Below are 8,827 nucleotides of genomic sequence, written 5' to 3' on the forward strand. Positions count from 1 at the left end.
GAGAGCATAACTTCTTCAGTTTTTGCTAAATTTCATGCAATAAGAGCCCCGTTGGTGATTTTTGACTATTCTGAAGCCATTGGAGACATAATTTTTACATTCTGAGTGTTGTAAATCCATGTAAAACTAATTTTAGCACTTAATGAAAGAGGCCCAACATTGGAAGTTGGACTAGGAGATGTAGCTAGGGAGAGGGGTGAACTCCTTTATCATTTTTGTTGTCATGTGTTTTCTATATGGTATATTTGTCTCTTTTTTATGTTGTTAACTAAATTTAAAACCATTATTTATGTGTTTTGCAAAGCCATCCATTGCCTAAAATACATAAAATTTTACTTGCAATTTTTTCCATCACCTTCAATTTTGCATAACAAATCAGTTTGGTATCATAGCTCAAGGTTATTTTTAAGGTTTGATTTTCTTTGCAAGTGTTTTCTAATGCTTACAAGGTTAAACCTCAAAAGAGGAGAATGGGAATTTGTGGAACCAAGGTCTCAAATTTTTTCAAGGAGAACACACATACCTCAAGCTTCAGTAGTCATGGCACATGAGGAAGGTCCTAAAGGGATGTCTGAAGATGAAATAACTTTCAAAAAATCCTTCTTTGAAATTTCTGAAATGGTAAAAGTTATTTATGAGGAGAGGAACTTAAGGTTGAAAGGAGAGAGCTCAAAACCTCTAAAAGGAGATGGAGGAAAAGGAGAAAAACCTCCAAAAGGGAATGGAGGGAATGGTGACAATCCACGACCTTCATATCCATCTTCATCTTCATCTTCTTCTGCTTCCACCCTTTCACAAACACCTCCAAATTCTCTAAAGGGACATGGTAAAACTCCTTTGTTAAAGCTTGACATAAAGTTTGAATTGCCTATGTACAATGGAGACGTAAATGCGAAGAAATTAGATAATTGGGTTCGTCAAATTGAAGTATATTATAGGATACAAAGAATCAAGGATGATGAGAGAAAAATTCATCTTTCTTCTCTTAGGTTGGCAAGTGCAGCAATAATTTGGTGGGAGGACAAAACTCAAGAGGACATGAAGAAAAGTGGTAAGGTTTTATCCTCTTTAAATGATTTTGTTTTTGCAATAAGAAGACAAATTTATCCGTTAGCATACATGCAAAAATATATAATGGATTGGAAAAACTTTAGACAAGCTAAGGGTCAAAATGTGCAATGTTATACTCAAGAATTTGGGAAAAGAGCTTTGATTTTGGGTATAGATTTATCTTCTCAAAAAACTCTACTCAAATACATTAGAGATTTACATAGTTATTTGATACACACAATTATCATGTTTAACCCTACAAAACTAGATGAATTTTGTGTATAGGAAACTCATTTAGAAGCAAGAAGAAATAATGTTCCCCAAGAGAGCAGCAAAAATCCGTTCAAGAGTGGAGACAAAGGAAAGTGGAAATTTAAATGAAAAGGGAAGAACAATGCTTCAGTCAAGAAGGAGGGATACAAACTCACATGGAAACATTGTTCAAAAGAAGGCCATGATGAATACCACTATTGGAAACTCCATCCTCAAATGAGACTCAAAATGTTTAACAACAAAGGGAAACAAAAGACTGTTGCAACTACACAACATAATTTATAGTTTTGTTTACTTAACAAGTAAAAAATATTGGTAGTATGGTGAATATTTTGGAAGTGAGAATGAATATGAGAGAGAGTTGGACAATCCAAGATAAAATGTTTTTCATATTCAACCTTTTTAGTATCGCAAAGGTGACATATTCATTCATCCCATGGTGTTTTGGGAATGGACCAATGCGTGATTTCACTTTGAAGCTGAGGAGAATTAGTTTTTATCTTCGCAGTGTTCATCTTCTTCTTAGCACTAGTCAAGAAATAAATATAATTATGGTTAGCAACAGTGGGGTTCATCACTTTCTTATAATACCGTAGCTTCCTTTTCCCCTATAGGTCCTTACCATCCTACAACTTATCCTTAAATTTGGAAGTAATAATATTTTTAATATTATCCTTGTTCTACAACATGATCTCCTCCTATACCCCCCAACGGAAGAACTAAGATTGGGCACCATTGTGCCATCCCTGCTTGAGCCAGAGGTGGGTGTTTTGGCTAGAGGTACAAGCAATTTTGGGCAAACCATTGGCTTCCATGTTGTAAATCATTTTCTTATACATCAGATACCTAAACATAGCCATCTTTTCATTGGGGAAATGCTAGCTTCAATCAAGAGGATATGATGGGGAGTAATTTTTATTTTTTTTTGTAGGCTTGGCAGAACCTTTCCATTACTTTTCAAAAATAAGGAGGTGATAGAAAATCAGCGTCCAACACAAAATGGTCTCAACCTACCCAAAGGGAAACTAGGTCTGTTGACCATCTGGTTGCGTTATAAGCCAACCAAAATCTGAAAAGTTTGAGATTGTCCAACAGTGCAAGGAAAACCTGACAGTCTTTATAACCCCTATTAACTTGTAATCTATACTAGATATGCCATATTTCTTTATAAACATCGTTTCAAAACTAAAATTAAACAACCAAAATCCTTATTCAACAAAATACCAGACTAATCATCTGAAGATTTCACAGGTGTTAGATATTTGACGCTAGAGCCTGATAGCTTAGTATAAGGAAAGAAAGGAATATGCTTCTCTATGCGAGCGCCAACCATTCCAAGCCATACACATGACATAGAAATTACAAAAAGCATTGGGCTCATGGAGTGACCAATTTTAACATACCAGATAGGATTGAGAAGGAGAGGAGGAAACACGATGATTGCTACCGAAGCTTGAGCAAAGCTTCCCCTACCATGATCTGCCCAGGAGAGGCACCACTGGGAGCTTGTGAGGACAACAAATTTTTTGATTGCAACAAGTTCAAGTGAACCCAAATCCCTATTCATGGAGTACCTTATCCCACTGTGCATTAATTTCCCATGTGTTTCATACCTACTTAAGCCTGTTTGGGTGTGGCCACGCTAGCACCCTTGTTGTACACTACTTAATTGCATGGTGGTGGTGTGAATACCACCATGCCCCTCCTCCCAACAGTCACCCTTATTGGTGAGATAGGGAGTATTTCTTTTAATCTTGAGGTTGTAGGTTATAAATCACTTTTGGATCAACCTAATCTTCATCCATGATTCTCTATAGACACTACAACCCTAAACCTCATTGCCATATAAAATAATAAGGGTGACGAGAGTCTCAAAGAGGAATATTTTTTTACTCCAAACCCAAAGGTCAATTGGCTTACGACTGTTTTCAAGCTCATAATAAGTTTTTCAACCTCCAATATATTTTTTCTCAATGCTATAATTCTAGTTGAGTCAATTATGGAAGTCAATACCTGAATATTTGTATGAAGAAATATACTCCAAGTAATTATTCTCATAGATAAAATTATCATGGTTGATATTTTTGAATTTAATTACCATGATTTTAGTCTTGTTGGTATCAACAATCATACCCATCTTGGAGTAGTAATTATGGAGGATATTAAGTTTCTTATTGAGATCATCATGGCTTATGGCTAGAAGAATGATATTGTTAACATAAAGGAGAAGGGTAATAAACATATTAGCAAGCTTGGGGCCATTGCATCCTGTAGCTTCCAAATACTCTTCTATTTTATCGATGTAAATGCCAAGAATGGAAGGCGAAAGGGGACACCCTTGCTTAACGTCGATATTGCATTTAATCAATTTAGACCAACACTATGTAGTCTTAAGCTTGGCAGCAATGTTATTTTATAGCCGAATTGCAATGACCCCAACTCGAGAGAAACCATCATTTTTACAATTTTTTCCATAACTTATCCCAAGGAACGATACCAAAAGCTTTTTTATAGTCAACTAAATGATAAAAAAATCAAATTTACTATAAAATTTATATTTATATTTAAAAAATCCATTAATTCAATAAAAATAAGATAGTTAATTAAGATTTTATATTTTTTTATTAAGTTATTACCTATATTGAATGATTTTTTATAATGTAGAAATTTTGGTAACTTGAATAGAGTATTGAATGATTATATTTTGTTCAACTTATAATAAACATTAAGTTGGGAGCAACGGATATGTATAATTCCTTTCAGACAAAGATAAAATTATTTAAATAAATTTTTTTATGTCGTTTATAATAAAAGTAAATAAATAAATACACGTCTTTGATTTGATTCGATTAATTATATAATTTAATATGAAAAGAGATAAAGTAACTTATAGTATCCAAAATAAATAATATATATATATTAGACTATTCAGGAGATTGAAAAATAAATAATAAGAGAAATATATGCATTATATTTTTTTTAATAAAAAATTAATATGGATTATTTAAAAATGATTAAGAAAATTAAAAATCAATATGATTTATAAATGAAATATTGCAATGTTTATATTAAGTAAAATATTTTAGTATCAATAAAGTATATTAGTGTATATTATATATGGTTAAACAAAAATAAAATTATGTATATATTATATTTCAAGTTGTAAGTGTATGATGTGTAGCGTATATAACTCAAGTGTTTAAGGGAATTTTTAACCCATTGAATTTATTCATGCATTCAAAAATGTTATTTTAACAATGAGTATGTGTTTATACATAGAGAGATAAGTCATAGGTTGGTCTAATGATCATAAGACATAAGGTGCGTGTCTTATCATCTTAAATATTTGCATGGCTCAACAAGACGATGGTGGATTTGTTTTGTCAAGCACAATGAAGGTGAGGTACCGTCCTGATCCAACGGATCAACAAAGTTCTCAAAATTCAAAGTGTTTAAAAGTGCTCGAAACATATGTCAAAGCGTAGAGCTCAAAGACCTGAATCCAAAGCAATTTGAATCGCTCAAAACCGATATCGTATGCTCCTCATATTGTGTTCTAATCATTTTCCCAAACAGGTAAAAAAATTGCACGTTGGATGCAAGCCTGCTGAATGGGCATTCTGTACGATGACTAAGCAAGGTTACTGGGTAGGATGATTGTACCTCGTGGGCTAATGGTAGACTTCCAAGTGGCCTCTTGTGATTGGTTTGTCTAGGGCGCATTCGATTGGTGGTTGAGTTATTTATTTGGGCCAATGGTAGGATGCCATGTGGCCTAGTCAGGGGTTGCCACGTCGCACCGTGGGGGTTAACAATTTTTGGTTAAGGAAACCACATAACCAATATTTTAGCGCTTTAACAAATGCGCTGCGGGTGTTACTTATTGACTATGGTGGCACATTTTTATTTGAATAAATTGCGTTGTAGTGTTGGGGGACGTGGTTGGGGCCAAGCCCTCGACCTAGGTCATGTTACCGCCCACGGGATTGTAGGCAGCAGGGAGTCGAGGGCTCAGGCTTAGCCCCGACCCAAGGTTCAAGAAACCCATGTATGTGACCACAGGACCGGAGTGGCAATAGGTGGGGCGACACTTTGGGGACTAGCCCATAGTCATGGCACCCACATTTGACCAATGGAAATCAACGCTGAGCTCGAAGGAGAGTTTTGGTAGTCAAGTACGAATTTTTGGAAAATGATCCTGGTTTTATGGCGTTCCATAGAACTGTTTTAAAGACCCTATGGGCTATGCCGCAGGGGTTGGCATTTAGCCCCAGCAGGCGCATGACCCCATGTGCCCCAAATTTTATGCCCTAGGCCTTATTGGGGATTTAAAAGAAGCAATAAAATGAACCCAAACTGATGGGAATCTCGCTGGCACCGAGATAAATTGCTGCTCGACACACCATAGAAATGCGGAATTCATAGAACCATTAGCAGTTCAGTCCAATTTGTAGAGTAGTTAGTAGAAAAACTTCTAGAGAGCATAACTTCTTCAGTTTTTTGCTAAATTTCATGCAATAAGAGCCTCGTTGGTGATTTTTGACTATTCTGAAGCCATTGGAGACATAATTTTTACATTCTGAGTGTTGTAAATCCATGTAAAACTAATTTTAGCACTTAATGAAAGAGGCCCAACATTGGAAGTTGGACTAGGAGATGTAGCTAGGGAGAGGGGTGAACTCCTTTATCATTTTTGTTGTCATGTGTTTTCTATATGGTATATTTGTCTCTTTTTTATGTTGTTAACTAAATTTAAAACCATTATTTATGTGTTTTTCAAAGCCATCCATTGCCTAAAATACGTAAAATTTTACTTGCAAATTTTTCCATCACCTTCAATTTTGCATAACAAATCAGTTTGGTATCATAGCTCAAGGTTATTTTTAAGGTTTGATTTTCTTTGCAAGTGTTTTCTAATGCTTACAAGGTTAAACCTCAAAAGAGGAGAATGGGAAGTTGTGGAACCAAGGTCTCAAATTTTTTCAAGGAGAACACACATACCTCAAGCTTCAGTAGTCATGGCACATGAGGAAGGTCCTAAAGGGATGTCTGAAGATGAAATAACTTTCAAAAAATCCTTCTTTGAAATTTCTGAAATGGTAAAAGTTATTTATGAGGAGAGGAACTTAAGGTTGAAAGGAGAGAGCTCAAAACCTCTAAAAGGAGATGGAGGAAAAGGAGAAAAACCTCCAAAAGGGAATGGAGGGAATGGTGACAATCCACGACCTTCATATCCATCTTCATCTTCATCTTCTTCTGCTTCCACCCTTTCACAAACACCTCCAAATTCTCTAAAGGGACATGGTAAAACTCCTTTGTTAAAGCTTGACATAAAGTTTGAATTGCCTATGTACAATGGAGACGTAAATGCGAAGAAATTAGATAATTGGGTTCGTCAAATTGAAGTATATTATAGGATACAAAGAATCAAGGATGATGAGAGAAAAATTCATCTTTCTTCTCTTAGGTTGGCAAGTGCAGCAATAATTTGGTGGGAGGACAAAACTCAAGAGGACATGAAGAAAAGTGGTAAGGTTTTATCCTCTTTAAATGATTTTGTTTTTGCAATAAGAAGACAAATTTATCCGTTAGCATACATGCAAAAATATATAATGGATTGGAAAAACTTTAGACAAGCTAAGGGTCAAAATGTGCAATGTTATACTCAAGAATTTAGGAAAAGAGCTTTGATTTTGGGTATAGATTTATCTTCTCAAAAAACTCTACTCAAATACATTAGAGATTTACATAGTTATTTGATACACACAATTCTCATGTTTAACCCTACAAAACTAGATGAATTTTGTGTATAGGAAACTCATTTAGAAGCAAGAAGAAATAATGTTCCCCAAGAGAGCAGCAAAAATCCGTTCAAGAGTGGAGACAAAGGAAAGTGGAAATTTAAATGAAAAGGGAAGAACAATGCTTCAGTCAAGAAGGAGGGATACAAACTCACATGGAAACATTGTTCAAAAGAAGGCCATGATGAATACCACTATTGGAAACTCCATCCTCAAATGAGACCCAAAATGTTTAACAACAAAGGGAAACAAAAGACTGTTGCAACTACACAACATAATTTAGGATCCGATTCCAGGGATGAAATAAAGATCACAACCATGGGATTTAAAGGTAAGGAATCTATTGCGAGTAGTAGTTCTCCAAGTGGCCTCAATGAAACTCAACATGAAAAAGAAAGATTAGATCTTTTCCACATTAGAGTCATTTCAAAACATACGAAGATAAATACTTTGTTTGATAGTGGATCACAAGAAAACCTTATTTCATAAGAAATTGTTAAGAAATTGAATTTGGAAACCACTCCTCATCCTAAACCTTATCCTTTAGGTTGGATATGTGACAATGCAAAATTGCATGTGACAAAAATATGTAAACTGAGATTTTCCATCATTGCAAACTTTATAGATGAGGTAGAGCTTGATGTAATTCCACTTGAAATTTGTGGTATTGTTTGGGAGGCCCATATATATATGATAGGAGAGCCATGTTTCATCACCATGAGAACAAATATCATTTGTTTAAATATGGGATTAAGTACATTGTTAGAGCACATAGCAAGAAGTTGAATTTATCACTTCTAAATGCTAGACAAAAGAACAGGTTTGTTAATGCTAGTAAGAATTTTGTACTCTTGACGATAAAACCAAAAGAGAATGTTGAAAATGAAGCCTTCCAAGGATGTGATGCAAGATTAAAATATGATTTTAATGAGGTTGTTAACACCTATGATTAGATGTTTCAAGAGCCCAAACGACTGCCTCCTAAAAGAGGAATCCAACATGAGATACAATTGCAACAAGATTGTCGTCTTCCTAACATTGGCATGTACAGGATGTCAGTCATGGACAATGAAGAAATCAAGAGATAGATCCAAGAGTTGCTTGATAAAGGGGTCATCAGACCAAGCACATCACCATGTGGACCAACAATTATTTTAGTACCAAAGGAAGATGGTACATGGCGCATGTCTATGGATTTCAGAGCCTTGAACAAGATTACGGTAAAGAATCATTACCCTCTTCCTCAAATTGATGATTTACTTGATAAGTTAAAAGATGTTTTGTATTTCACTAAGTTGGAATTGAGAAGTGGCTATCATCATCTTAGGATTTCTGAAGGAGATATATGGAAGACAACTTTCAAAACAAAGAAAGGTTTGTTTGAATGGTTGGTTATGCCGTTTCGACTTTGTAATGCTCCTGCAACATTCATGACATTTATGAATGATGTCTTAAGGCATTTTCTTGATGGCTTTGTGATTTCCTACTTAGATGACATATTTATTTTCAGAAAAACTCATGAAGAAAATGTCATACATGTTAGGCAAGTCTTAGATTTCTTAAAGAAAGAAAAGCTGTTTTTAAATATGTCTAAATGTGAATTTGTAAAGACCTCGTTAGTGTATTTGGGACATATGGTTGGAGGGGTTTAATTGAAGATAGATCCCTCAAAGGTAAAAGTCATTGTAGATTGGCCTAAACCC

The sequence above is a fragment of the Pinus tabuliformis genome, chromosome 3_1 (assembly GCF_031772625.1).
Source record: "Pinus tabuliformis cultivar Carrire ecotype Pingquan chromosome 3_1, CPIR1, whole genome shotgun sequence".
Lineage (NCBI taxonomy): Eukaryota > Viridiplantae > Streptophyta > Pinopsida > Pinales > Pinaceae > Pinus > Pinus tabuliformis.